Source organism: Chlamydotis macqueenii, chromosome 10, assembly GCF_036417535.1.
Source record: "Chlamydotis macqueenii isolate bChlMac1 chromosome 10, bChlMac1.mat, whole genome shotgun sequence".
Classification (NCBI taxonomy): Eukaryota; Metazoa; Chordata; class Aves; order Otidiformes; family Otididae; genus Chlamydotis; species Chlamydotis macqueenii.
This window is the reverse complement of record NC_141565.1, coordinates 15,812,333-15,829,115: the sequence shown is the minus strand read 5'-3', so window position 1 is coordinate 15,829,115 and position 16,783 is coordinate 15,812,333. Positions and strand designations below refer to the sequence as shown.

Here is a 16,783-nt window from a genome sequence, read left to right as displayed (position 1 = left end):
TGGAGGTGGTGACCTATAAATCCAGCCAGTTGTTTCGGGCTGGCCATGGGAATGTGCCAGTGTTTGCAGATATGATGCCGAGAGATGGGTGCTGGTGCTCCCCGCGGGCTGGCTCTCCTAGTGGCAGCGAATAGATGTACATTGATTCCCAGCATCGGTGTTTTGTCAATGTGATCTTCTGAATGCTCTGTTTGTGCGTATAAACCAAGCTGGGGGCAGGATGGTGTCTCAGGGCCAGTTCTGGAGTGAAAAAAAAAATATATCTTTTAATCTCCAGTGGTCTTCGTTTCCCATGCAGTAGCACATGGTACTCCGTTCACCACCCAATGTCTCTGCACAGCACTACAAAAGCAGCCTCACCAGTTCTCCACCTGTTCTCCACCAGTTCTCCACCAGTTCTCCACCTGTTCTCCACCAGTTCTCCTCCAGTATTCACTACCGTTTGTTGCCTTCTCTCCCATCTCTCGGGGTAGAGAGACTTGGATTTTTCACTTTGGAGACTCCTCATGATATCCATAGCAGCAGCCCGTGCTTCAGACAAGCCTACTTGTTCATGCTTTTGTACCATTTATTAGTCTTAATGATATTCCCCTCGTTAGCCTTAGCTTCACACCCTCCCTGATGCCGAACTCGCTGAAACACATATTGCGTAATGAGCTTGCTTCCACGTGCAAATTGGAGACACAGAAGTTGGGACTCTCCCAGCTAAAATAGAACGAAATGCTTGCCCTCCAGTTAAATCTTAGCATCTGTGCCAAAAAATTATGTATTTTGGAGGAATTACAAGAAGTTCTGACATATGCAAGCATTATTCCTTTGGATCCTTTATATTTTTAGCAGTTTGGTGTGAATTTGGATGGTACGACTTTCCTCTCTCAGAAGAAACCTTCCCATGGCCTACGTGAAGGCCAGAGCATCGCCCTGCGATGCAGGGAGCTGCATAAATGTGTCTCCAGTGCTGGTGCTCGCTCCAGCCAGGATGTGTTTGGATGGCAGCTCCTGAAAATCCCACGTGCCGTGTTTGGCAGCACACACGAACCCCATACCCGGTGCTGCCGGCCCTGCTTGCCGCCTGTGTTGACTGAGTCTGGGCAGTCAGCACTGGTCTTGTGGTCTTGGGTGTCCCCAGGAGAGCTGCAGCTTTTGGTTTGGTTTGCAAAATAACTTCTGAGCTGAGGGTTGGTGGGGAGGACTGGAATATATCAATTCTAATGGCTCAGAAAACAATATCCTAGTATTTTTATATCACAGTTCATAAATGGTTGTTATGACATTGGCAAACGCAAGCGTGGTGGACCTTGTGGTCAGCTGTGCTTTGGACACCGCGTATGGGCGTCAAGGATGTTGCAGTGCCAGAGCAGCGATGGTGACACCTCTGTGTGATCCATGTTCCCTTCCACCTCTATCCTGGGTCGCTTGTGTAATCTCGGACAAATCGTGAACATCCTCCAGCCTTCAGATGGGGGGAGAGCAGCAGAGCTCCTGTGGCAGCTGTTCGGGCTTTGATGTCAGAGCAGAGCCAGCCCCGGGGTGGTACCCAGGGATGCCCGTGTGTGGAGTGGGACCCCGCTGTGACCAGGACATCCAAATGCAATGGAAAAAGACAATAAAAACAGACAAATAACCGCACTCAAGAAGAAAGTATATTGCTGTCTTGTCCCCTCTGCTTTTCTTTCTCTGTAAATCCTGGGAGGGGGTAGCTGAGATGAAATATTTGCTCTGCTGGGGTTGGATTTCTCTTTACATTCCTTGAGAGTTTGTGTTTGGATTTTGCCCTGTTGGTGTTGGTTTATGCAGTGATGTTTCCTGCAGCTCGATCGCGTGGGTATAGTTCTAACTCTTGGTATTTTGTGCAAAGATAAAAATGAAATAAAGATGGGCCTGGGTAATGAGGTGGCTATTTAATCACAGCAGGACTCGCAGGAAAATGTACATTAAATATTTATGGGACGGTATTCATTAACATTTTCACTGTGTTGGCACTGGGCAGTGCAGGAAAGCTGTCGATAGAATTAGAGTGTGTTACACAGCCATAGACCTGGAAAGAGCGGCGGCAGAGGAGAGGCATGAACGCTTGCTTTGTTACCCCAACGCGTTCCTTGTAGCTGGCCTTGCATCTGGAGTTGCAGGAGCAAGCAGGATTTCAATGGTTTCACTTACAGTTCTGAAAATGCTCACAGTAAATATTTCAGGTCTGGTTTTTCTGACTGCCGTGTCTTACGCGAGTGCAAGTGGCTGACACCGAACCCCTGATTCGCGGGCAGGCAATTAGAGAGGTAAGCCTAAGTGACTTCACGTGCCTCCTCTTTAGATTGCTCAAATCTGCTAATCCCAGCCCTTTAAAGCATCTCAAGATTGAGTTTTCGCAGCGCTGGAAATCGGCTGTGGCTGGGGACCTTGTCCAACATATGCTATGGGTACAGAGTTACGGAGTGAGTTATCCATGGGCATGAAATGATGCCAGGAAGATTAGAACTGATGATAAAATGGAATTAATGCTTGCTTCATTAACAGTGTGGAAAGTATCAAATTACTTATAAATCTAATCATTTCCTACATCTGTTAAGTGAAGCTACTTAAATGGTTGAAATATTTTTTATTTGCTGTCCATTGCATCCTCAGATACAGGATCACAGCAAAGGATGTTAGACCGCCCACAGCAGTAAGAGGAAGGTCTGAAGCATCAGCATCAGCAGCCTGATGAATTAAATATTCCTTCAAGATGAGACTAGGTCTTGTGTCAGATTTTAGGACACCTTGTTCTAGATCAGTAATGTGAGCCCAAGACCGGTCTCAGGCTCATGCCAAAGGCTGTACTGGTTGCGCAGGTCTGCCAGATTTGGCCTTTGGGTCCAAAGTCCGTGACCTGTGCCATTGACCACAGCAAGCGACATGCTCAGCTCAGGCTGCGCCCACAGACACCTCCCTTGGGGGAGAGAAACTTCGTCTTGGTGTTACTGTCACTGGGTGAGAGCTTTGCCCTACTTTTTTAGAAGTGTAAAAGGAACATATAGAGATATAAGAGAAGTACTTCCTTCACCTGAATGCCGGTTGGACAAAATAAATGGTAATCTTGACTAATTAGCTAATAGACTCACTGTGGATGTCTCGGCAATCCATTTAGGTACTTGAAAGGCCCATTAATTTCCACTGGTGCCTTACAGCAGAGCGGCGAGTAAAAGGCTCAACCGTACCCATGCTCTTTGCTTTCTGGTGCCTTTTTTCCCCCATGTACATGAGAACGGAGCCCTGCCGCTCCCGATGGCAGTCACGAGAGCCGCGTGGCTCGTGCCAAGCCTCCATCTCCCTGCGCCTCAGCGTCTGGTGCGTCATGTTGTGTCAGTTCGCATGAAGCCATGCCTTGTAGCACCCCAGGTAGACTGCTTTGATTAACTTTCCGCTTATCTTTCGGCTGAGTAACTGGTCGTTATGGTGCGCTGATGGGGAAGGTGTGGGGACTGCCGTTGCTGGTCCCCACGGTGAGCTGGGGATCGGAGTCACGGCCAACGACTTTTGTTCCTCTTGTTGCTTTGACATGCCACTTGTCAGGGAAGTACAAATGTGTTTCTTTGCACCAGGAAATCTTTATTCTGGCTTCACACCCCATGGTTTTTATCCCTTCGGTGCAGTGTTTGTTGACATCCTGGTTCCAGCAGATCAGCGTCTGTTTGCAATTACTCCTGAGCTCTCCCACCCGGTCTGGCTGGGGGTTCTTTCTCTAAGGGGTTGAATTTCCTCAGTGTAAACATTTCTGCTTTCTAAGCTTGTGGTTATTTGTTGTCTCCATGCTCTCATTTTCTTAAGCACTGCAGGAAGCAGTCTCTTGCATGAAGAGCTTAGAGCTCACACCTCCAAACATCTTCATATTAGACACTTTCTCAGTATCTAACACCCACTAATAATCAACGGGAGCTGAATCCTTAGCTACTGCCGAAATATCCAGGTATCCTGAGCATCTGACTGCTTCCCTTGACCGCCTCTGTTACACCAAGGGCTGGAAGAAAGGAAGCAAGAGCAGCAATCCCTCCTGGAGTGCGAGCACTAGAAATGATTCAGAATTAGTCTGGGTCTAAGTCACAGCTTATTTTGCAATTCAGGACCCAGGGCCTGTCACATAAGTGACTTTGCCACCCCTGCGCTGGCTGTGGATGATGATCCAACCCCTAAAGCTGGTCGTTAGGGGTGAGGGTGGTGGAGCAACACGGGTGAAGCAGGTCACTCTTTTCGCTTGCTGTGGGCTCCCCAAAATGAGAAAAGCAGCAGCATGCAGTCGTTCGAGGTACCAGAGGGTGCTTTAGACACCCCTTAGTCCTCGGCTCCCTGAAATTTAGAGAGGACTCACTCGAATTTCATAGCACATGCCACAAAACTGAAGTGGAGCAGCAAGCGGATCTGATGCTGGCCATTCAGAGCTGTGGCCACAACCAGTAGCAGCGCGGGGTGGCACCGCCGCACAGGGACATGCGTGGCACCTGGATCCTCTGCAGGTGGCACAGGCCCCACTGGTGAGCTGCGGGCAAGTGGCGTTTTCACCTAAATCCCCAACTGATTTCCAATGACCGTCCACCCCGGAACTTTTAAATGTTTCCAAACCAATTAACTGTTGGTATAAAAGATCACAGCACTGCAGTTATATCACTGTATCTGTTTTCTAATCCTTTAAAATATTCTCCTGTCAAGAAATCTCATCTTTTAAAGCAGGGCTGCTTTGGATTTTGATGAGCTGCACAGCAGTTTTTCGGTGCTGAATGGTCACTGCCAACTTTCTGCAGCCCTGGTGGGAGTGGGGACAATTTTGTTTCAAAGGAATTTATGTTAGAGATGCTTCAGAGGAAGATGGATATATGCCCATGGTGAATGATTTTTGTCATGTTTTGCCATTTTCTGTAGAACGGTTCATCTCTGACTCTCCAGGGACTTCAGAAAGTTGACTATGGCAGGTTTGCCTCAACTTAAAGGTGATGAGGTTTTGTTCTAAGCCACATGCAAAATGATAGTTGACACCAAAACTAAACCCATTTTCTCAACCCTTGCATAAGCACAGGGTGCTGTTTGCTCAGGTGAAGAGGCTGTGAAAGCAGAAGAGTGCTCTCCTCTGTCTTTTGTGAAATGAAAAGTTTACCAAAGTCAACATTTTTTTTGAAGCAGTGCTGTTCAGAGTACAGCAAGTGTCAGAATCCTTCTTGGCCATGGGTTTGTGCTGTTGTGTGCAGCAGATACTCAGGGAGGGGAAGGCAGCTGTTGAGCTGTGATTGCAGCTTATTACACCAATTATAAGAGCCTTGCCGGTACCGTGAGCTTCCCTTCTCCTTCCCCCATCTGTCTGTTTGGCCGTCCATGGTTGCTCATCTCTTTGAGATGCATGTTTGAAGGGCTTAGTACCGCAGGGAGCCCAACTGCGCCCCCCCTCCACTTCCCCACACTGGTACAAGGGAATGATTGTGGTTTGCACAGAGAAGGTATTTTTGGGATTGAGCTGTTTGCCCTGAAATAAGGCCACAGAAGGGTGCGGTGTTACCCTGGATCTGCAACTCCAAATTTCCAAGGATCTCAGCCAGCTGAGCCACTCTGCTCTGGAGCATCCCAACCTGTTTCGGATGAAGGAAAGAGGACAATGTCCAGCACTTACTTCATTGCCTGTTTCCTCCACATTTTGTTTTCTGCTGCATACCAGTACAACTAGTCTCATTCCTGGTCAGGGCAATCCCCTCCAGTCCTGGCATGCCGCAGGAAGGTTCTCAGCTCTACCCAAAGAACATCCACTGTTCTCCAGAAATGTCGTCACTCCTCTGCTGTGGATCCTCTGGCTGACCCTGCCTTCGGTACAACCACTGGCGGCAGCAAGCTGACCGCCAAATTGCTGTTCTTTTATTGCAAGGCGACGCTGTAAGTTAAATCAAAAAGAAAGCACGGCTTCTTTGGATGCCCACCTGTTTTTTATTTCACTGGGGAGGGGTTACTCGCTGTCGCAGGGAGCTCGCTTTGAAGGAACAGCCCACTCCAAAGCAGCCAGCAAAATGCTTTCTGAACCACGAAACAATGAGGCTCACTAAATCTCTAGCGGCAATAATTGCTTCTAAAAGGCTGATGTATTTAGTCTGCTCGTGTTTAGCAAACATGTTCGCTTCGCCCTTTGAAGATAATGCTGCGTGCAGCACAGCATGGTAGGGGAAAAAAGAGGAAGAAATGGCCTGTGGTTTCCAGCGTGTTTAACGAGCAATGACTGACGGGAGCAATAGCATTTGATGAGGCTGGTGTCCTCCCATTAATCGTGAGTTATTGGGTTCCTCCACCCTTCCCAGTGCTCGAGCTGTGGGCAGGATGCCCTCGTGGGCTCGTACAAGCTGGGGGCGCTGCACCTGAGGCTCGATGACACTGGTGTCTCCTCCGCAAGCATGGGGCACCCCTGAAGTCCCCTGGCTGGGGACATCTGCAAGCCATGCCTCTGTGTGGCTGCGATGGCACCAACCAGCATCTCCTTGCAGGGTGGCTTCACTAGAGCCTGGTACCACGTGTACCGGCCGGGGCCGGGGAGGGATGCTCCAGGGTTGCCACCTGCACGGGACCCATCCAGGACAGCGGAGACAGGGTGCGACCCTGTGGAGAGGGGAGCCAGCGCTGGATTCCAGGGCCATGATTCCGGCCAGCTCTCTCCTGATACGGTCTTAATCCCTCTCCGCCAGTCCTGATCCCCGCTGTTCGTACGGCAGCTGGTTTAGTTGCGTTTCCCTGTAGATCGCGATAAGATAAAAGCGTGGCCGTGTTTTACAATAAGGGAGCGGGTTTAGAGGATGACAGGTTATACGAGGAAGGGTATAACCGCTGCCACGGCCGCCTTTGATGAGGACTCTGATTGATGCTGGGTTTGGAGCAGGCAGCCGTCAGCTGGCGACGCGCTGACCTTTCCCTGACAGGCTGAGCCACTCTAATGATCTTGATGGGGCGGGCGATTTGTATATTGGGTTTGATGTATGAGGCTTGACACGGCACGGAGAAATGGGACTGGAGAATGACAGACAGCCCTTTCCCATTGAGGATGGTGAGGCACGGGCTGATTTCTTTCAGTGGGAATGCATTGCCAAATTACATTGCAGCAGAGAAGTTTTATTGTTAAATATCTTCCTTTGTATAGAATGAAGTAACTTGCAGGCCAGAAGGCTTATCACTGAAAAGGCTTGTCAGACAGTATGCTTAAATTAATTAACGTTTAGTGAATTTTTTTTACCCCGATTTTAGTGTTCAGGCTCCTTAGGCAGATAAAACAATGCAGTAGCTTGTGCCCAAGATTGGTTGGGGTTTTTTTTTGTGATTCAGCTGTATAAAATTTCAAACCCTTGACTTCTCGCAGGCAACATTAAAAGCTTTTCATTTCCATGAGTCGAATTGTGTATAAATCACACCCTGGTTGGCACATCTCATGGGTGCTTGTGGCAAGAGTAATGAATTTCATGGTTTGTTATGAGCTACTAAAACCAACACAAACACAGAAAGCCCATTGTAATCTCAGCATATCATTCTAGGAAGCAATTTATTCCTAAGTATGAACAAATGTCAAGCCACGATAACAAATTGTTATTACTAATTAAAACAAAGGGAAGGATAGCAAACATCTCTTGTCATTTGTGCACAGTGCCAGGCTGTCTCGGGGACACCAGAGCTCCATCCAGCTTCAGCCGGTGGGACAGCCAGGCTGCAAACCTCGCCGTAGCCTAAGATGCGTTGGCCTCCTCTGTGCGCTTCAGGCAGGGCATGGGCTGTGGTCCCAAGAGGGCTGGGGCAGGGGAAGCACCCAGGCTTAAATTAAGATGCCACTTTTCATAATTTTATTGATTTCTTGTTTGTTTTTTAGATCAATGTTAGCTGTATTGTGTAGAAGTCTTCTAATGGGTGGAGTTTGGCACCAAACAGCACATGCCAGTCCATCTGCTCGCACTAGCTAGTTTTATATCATCCAGGTCTACGTCACGCTCTCAGGTACGAAATAAAAACCTTTCTTGGCACCTTTCTGCCCACTGAGCAGTTAGGAGGTGAGGAGCCAAGTGCGTTCCTGACCGCGACTGGTCTCCCTGCGTTTGCAAATACACTGGGAAGTTTAAGACTCGAAGGCATCGTGAAAGCTCATTTCCGTTCATGACCGAACGTGCGTGATCTCCTCCCAGACGCGTTACGGGAGCATCGAGTGAGGGGGGACCTGAGTGGTGCGTGGCTGATGCAGAGAGGAGCTTGGTGAGCAAAGGAAGAAATCCTTCAGGGCATAACCACTGACCCGAAACACCCTATTAGACAGGTTTGAAGCCAAAAAGTAAAAAAAAATCATCTAACGTGACAGGGACCCTGACAGCGTCGGGCAGCGAGGGAGTCCTGAGCTGCTGCCAAGGCACATGTTAATGCTGACTTGCAGGGTTAGTTGGTTATCCTGGAAGTACATTTGTGTAAATGGAAAATTAATTTGTGGCTGATCAAAGGTTTACATCTTTGGAAAATATTCCACCAGATAAGCTGAAGATTTATGTGTTTCCTTCGTAACATATTTTCAGTGTGCGCTCTATTGTTCATGGGAAGGCCCCAAGAAAAATACAATTATTAAAATATAACTGTGTTGAGTTTATTTATCTTAAATTATCATACAGTGCTTTAATGAAGCTTTTGTAGACATCATTAAAGGACACTATTATAAAGTCTTCAGATGGGAATACTGTCAGGCTAGCAAAAGGGAGAAAAACCACATAAGAATCCAGATTGTTGTTCACATTCGGTTACAAATTTGATTTCAACATACAAAAGTAAAAAACGTAGTAGTGCCGAGTCAAAGCCGGAGGCTATGAGAAGCCTTATTGCTGTTAAGCTCTCTAAAGCTTCTTGCACTAAGGTGATAAAAAGAAAAAAAAAAAAGAGAGAAAGAGATACAGCGATTGATTGAAACGCCATCTGCGGCATGTTCCACGTGTCGCGCTGGGGCGTGTGGTGCCGGTCTGCGAGGTGGGGTGGTGAGGGTCCTTTTGGGGTGCATTGTCATGGGGAAGACGAGGTGCAGGACAGCAATGCTCAAGAGTGCCAGCGCAGCGTACTGGGTCCTCCCGTGGCATCAGCTCTGTGTTTGCATGGCTCCATGCTGCTAGAGGACATGGACGGCGCAGGGTGTGCTCGCGGCCGCTGCCTCGCCGTCCGGCTCTGCCTGCGCACGGGAGGATGCCGGCGACGGTCAGGCCTGTCTTGCTGGGTGCACTGGTAGGAAATAGAGAAAATTGTCTCTCAAATCAGCTGCAGTGTGTATGGGCTGTACTTCCCCTTCTGTGTCAGCTGCTGCTGGGCTCCATGGTGTTTTAAAAACGAAATTGCTTCTTGCAAACCGACAGCGCAGATCCTTACCCGTGGCTCTGCCAAAAATGAGCGGTACTCAGCAGAAGCGACAGCAGGAGGAGAGGGTCTCTCTCGCGTGGTCTCAGGCAGCAGCCATGTGAAGGTACAAATGGCAGCCCTGAGGAAAAGTAGAGGAGGCCAAGTTTTGGGGATTAATGATCTGCATCTAATCTTGGTCTCTCTGCCCCTCCCTCCATCCCATTTTTCTTTGAGATAAGACATCCCTGCTTCTGGCAGTGAGAAGTCTGGGGAGGGTCTGCTGCTTTGCTAAAAAAGAAAAAAAAAAAAAAAGGAAAAAAGATAGCTGAACCTCATTTAAAGTCCTGACCTGTATTTCATGACTCGAGTTCTCCAAGAAGCTTTCCCCATCCCTACATGTCTCCTGAAGAGCCAGGTATTTTTGGTTGGGAGAAGTGGGGCTGGACCTTGCCATGTAAAGTCTTCTCCCTTCCCTGCTCACTCCTGACAGCTGTTTGCAATCACCTTGCCTTTCCTCCGTTGTTTGCAAAGCTGTGCCCTCTCCAGCCTCTCGTTCTGCTGCTTTTTGCTGCCCCGTGGCCATGGGAGAGCAGCCCCGGCTGTCCCCCGGCCCGGGGACCGTGCTGTGCATGGCCCGTCCTGGCACCGGGGCGGGAACACTGGCTCAGCGAGCGGAGAGTTCTCTGCAAATTACAGGGGCGAGCGTGGGAACAGAGGGGAAAGAAACCACTGTGGGTATCCAATTCTGCATTTCTGTGGATAGAAAGAGTGATGGGAAAGTAATTTGTTATTGTGCCTGTTGCCGTGAGCCAGGACGGGCTCAGTGATTGGGGGGACCTGCCATCCCACCGATCCCAGACAGGCTCATGATGCGTGTGGTGCAGGGGCCAGCCTTTGTCCGCATGGGCAGCATTTTGGGGCAGAGGAGGCTGGAACCTCTGTGACATCCCAAGGTAGCAGTGCTGTATGCTGCCCTGGCAAGCTGCAGCAGAGGATGCTTGCTAAATAATTCAGAAAGGCAACTTGATCTGACATTCATCAGGTTAGTAGCCTGGTGACCTTGAGGACAGCAGTCTGCTGTCGCTGCGTGTGGCCGTGCCGTGTAGCTCGTTGTCATCGGGAGAGAGTCAACAGTGTCACGTGGAGCCCTATTAATTGACGGCCGATCAATGCACCACGCTGATAAAACACAGCGTTTGTGAAACATGGGCTCTTGCAGTGATCTGTTAAATTAGCCGTAGGGATGAGTTTGTGCAAATGGCAAAAAGTTTAAATTTGACTGGGTTTGGGTCTTTAAAACTAGCAGCAAAGGGAAGAATGATGTGGCTATATTTACAAGCAGGGTTGTCCATCTCACACCTCTGCACCTAAGCGAAGGCTTCCTGCTCTTAATCTTTCTTTATTTCAGTAGCTAAGGTCTGGTATAAGTAAAGACTGAAATAGTCTTTACTTCTGGTTGCTTGCTTCATTGCTGGCAGTTGTCAGCATCTATCCTTGTAATGATGCAAGTCCTTCACGTGACCTTTGATAATGCGTTCCACCGGCTCGGTATTCTCCTTGCTGCTTAATGAAACACCCATTTCACCTGCATAATGTGCAGAATCCGTCAAGAAATCTTGTATGCCTTCTGGAGTTATTCCAACACATGACCTTTTCACAAGCCTTGCAGTAGGTAATGGTAATGTGGAGCAATCGCCAGCGAACTGGCAGCTTTCAAAGCAGGAGGGTTCGTTTCCACTTTCCTAAGACAGTTGTTTGTCCAAACGTGGCAGCCTGTAATCTGATTTCTTGTCTCAGAAGAGTCTGTTTGTTGGATTTTGTGGATATTTAGGTTTGCAAGTATTGGAACAAGGAGTCTGCCAGGAGTGATAACGATTATACATGCTCTTTGGAGACACAAAGCTCTTCTGCATATAGCTAGCCATGCAGCTGAGATGTTCTGAGTGTTGGTCTTACTGATCTTTTATATCAGCTCGATTGTCACTCCCATTTTATCTTTGTGGATCAACTTATGCTTAAAAGTTTGCCATTTCTAGTGTGATCCCTTTCTTGAGGATAATTCAGTTGGCCAGGACAGCCAAGCAGAACTCGGGATGAGAACTTGTTGTCCACAGGACGACACCGCCATCCACCCTGTGGATCACGTCAGACTGGGTGATCAAAGCTGCTGTAGATGGAGTTATGCAGAGCAGGTCGTACAAGAGGTGGGGTTGGACACTTGTGCTTGTGCCCTGCCAGCCTTTCCCCTGGGCACGGGGCCGGCTGGCGGTCCTGCTCGAGTGGCACTTGGAGCATTAATAGGCGCTTTGCTCCCAAGTGTTTACAGCGAAAGGGCCTTTGCCCCTTGAAGGTTAATGCAGATAAAGTCAGGCATTTTACTCATGTGTTTGGTGAAAATTAGCACATACAGGACGTGCCATACAGAGCAGGACTTATTCTTCATGCTGGTTGTAGCCCCTAGTCGCTGCTGGGTGCTTTTGACAATGCATTTCCAGGGAAGGTTCTTACAGTAAACACGGGTAATTTCTGCTCCGCAGCGTTTCTGCTCAACATTATAATTTTACAAGCAGGCTTCTTTATTTGCTTTTGCCAGTTCATTTTTGTCTCCTTTCCTTTGTATTGTAATTAACATGTTCAGAATTTAAGAGGAAAAATACGTCATCTTGGGGCCTTGGCATGCTAGCTGGAGAGAGGCGAGCTAGCAGCCCGCCCGCAACACCAAAGCGAGCTAGAAGGGACAGAATGTGCCAGTTTAAGAATCTGAAGGGTCAGGGGAGTTTTTTTCCTATGAGTTCGGTTGCTCTGTGTAGTTGGAGGAGCTGGAGGAGGACCCTCCTCGGCGCTGCCGCGTTCCTCAGCAGAAGTGGAAGTGATGCAGCTGGATGCAGGAACAGGGTCAGCGCTCAACTCTTGGACTGGCAGCTGCAGTTTTAATTTAAAAAAAAAAAAAAAAGGAGGGTAAAAAAAATAAAATAAAATAATACCAGAACGGTAAATGCTCAAATATTTCATCTGCGGCCATGAATATTTTCTTTTGTCTAAAGTTCTGTCTGCGCCAGATGAGGTCTCTGTACATTGTCGGTCCATCCTGCTTGGCCAGGGTGAGTTGGGGCGACTCTGAGGAGGAGCTGGGCTGGTCCCAGCTGAAGATCTCACCCTTGAGATTTTGAGTGTAATTCCATATAATAAAACCTAATTTATGAGCCTTAATAATAATAATTTAAGGCATCTGAGTCTGCGAAAAGACTCGCAGCTGTAGTTTTTGCATCTTTCTGTGTTCTGTAAACATAGCTAATATTGCCAAAATCAAGGGCCAGGCCCCAAAAGTCAGGAGTGTGCTACAAAAGCACTACATGTTGGGCAGATTTTATTTGCTTTCTGTATTTTTCTGAGCCCACAGAAAGAAGGTTTTAAAATTTCTTTCACTTTTTGCGAATGCAAAAGCAAAGAAGTATGCTCTCCTCCCGTTGACTTGAAGCAGAGATTCGTTTGTGACCACCTAATTCCCAAGCAACAAGCTTTAAGAGCAGCAGAAGAGATTTGGCAGCATAGCTCCTTTTCTGCGTTTTCTTTTCTTTTCCGAGGGGAGGGAAACTTCAGCATCCCCGTTGGGCTGGCGTGTTCCTGGGGCTCGCAGTACTCACCTGCCATACGCATAAAAGGTGTGAATTGGGCATCTCTTGGGGCCATATGAAAGAAAACGTATTAAAATATGCGGTAACCAAAATGCCGTGCTAATAACTTGTATTTCCCAGAATATTTAGCCCTGCTGGTGCACAGACATGCTGCATCTAAAACCCAGTGGGGAATCACAGCAAAACGACTGCAGAAAATAATTAAGAGGGCATTGAAAGCCAGGAGAAAAATGATACGTTGCTCAGAGCCAACGGATCGTTGCCTTAATAGCCCGCGTACCTAAGCAGCAGTGCCTTGAATTTGACAGCAAGTTGAGATGCGGTCAGCATCAAATGAGATGATAGTTGGGGAGGGATAATTAGTGTCTTCGCACCATTCAATTTGGGCTGCTGGTGCGGAGCCAACTCTTTGAAACACACACATGTGAGCCAGCGAGAAGGAATTTTTTTATTATTATTTTTTTTTCTCTCCTCTTCCCTAAGCAGGCTACGGGATTTATTGATTTCTAAGAGCGAGCCGATTTCCATGTAAATAAATGGGAGGGTGGCCGGGCCGCGGCGCACGGTCCGGATGCGGTGACTTTGGCTTGCTGACATCATTGCTCATTAGCATGCAGGAGAGGAGAGCAATGCAACAGCAGAGCCCCGCGCCGCTCCCGCGCCGCCAATTATTCTCCATGGGCTGCATCTCTCCTCGTTAATGCCTTGCGCTCAGAGAGCAAATTGGACATCCTCTTGCCACCTCGCAGGGTCATTTAGCGAAAGGCAGGTTGAATGGGGAGCTGTTGGATTCATTGGGATTGAGCGCAGAGAGTGGGGCACCCTCCAGAGCTGGATCTCAGAGCGAGGCAATTTAAGCGAAAGCTTAAGACGCGGGGCAGGAATGGCACGTTCTTCCACGGCGGGTTTCCTTCGGAGACACGCCGCCGTCTGAAAGGCTCTGACAAAAACGCTGGGCAGGCAGCCCCTTGGCTGCGTGCTGCGGGGCGGTGGGCTGCACCGGGAGAGCGCGGGATGCTTTATGGCACTGCGGTGCTTGGGCTGGTCCTGCGAGCAGCCCACCCGCCGACAGGCGACTGCCACGACTAGGACGGCTCAGCAAACCACCAGATTTTTTCCTCCTGCGCTGCCGTCGTCGGTGGGAACAGGTAAGAAACTGCATTTTGCCAGCAACTTCAAAGTTGTCATGGATTTTTAGGAGGGATGGAAAGTAGCGGGGAGGAGGAGGAATAAGCAGCATTCCGTGCATGCACGTAGCTGCGTGCTAACTTTGCTCGATGTGCTGTTGGTGGTGATCCGCGGAGGGGCTGCGCTGTTTTCCCACCCTTTGCTGTTCTCGTTGTTTGTGGGTGTAAAAGGTTAATTGTGAAATTGCATTTCTGCAGCTGCGGGAAGTCGAGGAGAAATGTTGATGCCGCTGTAATGGATTTCTCATTTTAAAAATAATCAGGAAGGGTCAGCTGGCTCTAAATAGGAATAAATATTAAGAAATCCTCATCTTTCAGTGTTCATTTTATTGCTCTGGTAAATGCAGCTTCTGGAAGCCTGGGTTCTCTGGGCATTTTTTGAGCAGATTGCATGCAGGCTGGGGTTGTGGATAAGGACATGGCTGTTCAGATGTTTATTGTGGCGGTTTTGCTTTCCTAAGGATACAGAGTTTTAAAGTAATAATCTTTCTGCATCCTTTTTCATGCCAGAATGCCTAAGTGTAAACCAACCTGGGGTTGGTTTTCATGTTGAACTGTAAACCAACCAAACGGCAGCCTGGGAGTTAGGTTTTTTCCGTGCAATCTTTTCCAGTCAAATTTCCATTTTTTCTGTTCATTGAAGGCACAGTTTAAGCAGATGTGACACAGACGTGACCTGTGACCACGGAAAGATTTTAATCCAGTTACTCTTTGTTTTGTAGTCATGATTCCTTGGCGCTGCTAAACACTGATTGAATCTTTTTCAGCCGTTGAGGATTAGCGCTGGACAGAATAATGCCAGAATAATTATTCGCACCAGATGCAGTGTCATCCTTTCCGATTCAGCCCTCTTATCTTGTAACTTATCTGACTTGTTTTTATTCCGCGATTATTTCACCTACTGTGGGAGCACTTACACGTCTCACGTCACTGCGTTGTATTTATAAGGGTGCCGGCTTGAGCCTGCGATAAAGATTGGTAAAGTAAAACTACCTGCAGCTAACAAGATTATATTTTGCTTCGTGTTTTAATCTCCTGCCGTCGCGTGTTTTCTACCAGCCAGATTCAGCTGAACAACATGACCCAGCCTTGCGCACTTGCCGTTGGCAGACTCGCTCGGGCTTAGCCAGCGCGTACGCAGATCCGGCTGGCAGTGATTGCGTTCACAAGCGGGTTGGTGTTGCCTCTCTCAGGGGACACCGTCTAAGCCTCAACTTTTGAAATAATTGCAATTTTCAGCCCGGCTCATCCTGCTTCCAAGCATTTTTGCCGATCATCCGGGTTTTTTCCTTTAGGACGTATGGCCTGGGAGATGGTCGAACTGCAGCGTGTTTACTGCTTCCCGTGGTTTCTGCTTGTCATGCTGCAAATGCAAACTGGTGAGGTCCCTTAAAATAGCACTTACAGTCCCAGGGCAGACCATCGGGAACTGTTTCACTTAGCCTGTCTGTCTGAGACTGGTGCTGGAGAGATGGGCTGCCAGCCTGGAAAGGGGAGGAGGAAGAGAGGGGCAGGAGGGTAGATACTGCCTGTGAACAGACCAGGTATATGCAAACTGGAGAAGACAGTGAGCACCTACATGCTGAACAGAGCAAGGCTTCTTTGTGGAGAGCTGGTTTGGGGTCCAGAGGTAGAGCTTAAATCTTGCTAGAAATGCAGGCTTGCAGGCAAGTTTCTTCCTTCAGTTAAGCAGCAGGAAAAAAAAAAACCCTGTGATACAGCTCTGCGTCTTGTTAGGCTGAAAAGCCACCGAATGCTATAACTGAAAATCTGACAAGATAACCCGTGGGGAAGGACAGGGGCTTTGCAGCACAGAGGGACATTGGCTCTTGGGTGGGGAGCGCTGCTGAACTCAGCCCAGAGGGAGTTTGGTGAGGGTCCTGCCGCTGCCCCCTCCCTCCGCTGCCCCCTGCTCCATCCCACTGCGCTCTTGGGGCCTTGGGGTTGTCCTGTCATGGGGGACAGCAAACCCTTCCCAGGTATCCACACCTCCCGGGTTAGCCCATCCCATTGCTCTCCCTGCCTTCCAAAATGATGAGATTGGCCTCAGCATTGTTTGCCCACCAGCTTCAGGGTTGTGATTGCTGTTATTGAGCCTGTTTGTCTCTTCGTCTTGGAAACTAGTGGTTTGCATTTCTTCTCCATGGCCGGGGAAAAATATGTGCTGGTTAACATTTCTGTATGTTAAGAGCTGGTCCTTTAAGGGAGGGGGGAAAAAAAAAACCAACCAAAAAAAAAAAAAACCTAACATAAATATTTTGAGATGAGTGGCAAGCCCGTGAGCTGGCAGACTGCCTCCATCATCTTGGATGTGCCAGAGCAGCCTGTTGGACGCTTTTCCTCCTGGTAGCACGGCTGGGCAACAGCCTGGGGCTCGCAGCACTTTATTTTTCCTCTTTTCTCTCTCTCTCTCCCTTGCTTGATCTGCGGCTCACACGGATATAGCACTTTGCCCACCTCTGTCTAACCTCTATTACAAAAAAAATATTGCGTCTGCTGCAAAATATCTTGAGAGCTCCAAATAGAGAGTTCTTCTGAGATCTGCCGAGTTATTAATATCTCTTAATTTAAACATCTCATCTTTATGCATCAGAATTTTCGTGGTTTGTGTCAGGGGTTGTG

At 48.4% G+C, this 16,783-nt stretch overlaps 1 protein-coding gene across 3 annotated transcripts in view; it reads left to right on the top strand.

Moving 5' to 3' along the window:
* Nucleotides 1-16,783, top strand: part of PRICKLE2 (prickle planar cell polarity protein 2) — a 105,041-nt gene that overhangs the window by 50,003 nt on the left and 38,255 nt on the right. The window contains exon 1 of one of the 3 annotated variants that reach the window (XM_086755505.1): nt 13,985-14,122. The exons of the other annotated variants lie outside the window; for them this stretch is intronic. The gene's annotated coding sequence lies outside the window, so the exon portion shown is untranslated. Of the gene's footprint in view, nt 1-13,984; nt 14,123-16,783 lie in introns of those variants that run through there. 3 annotated transcript variants of the gene reach the window in all.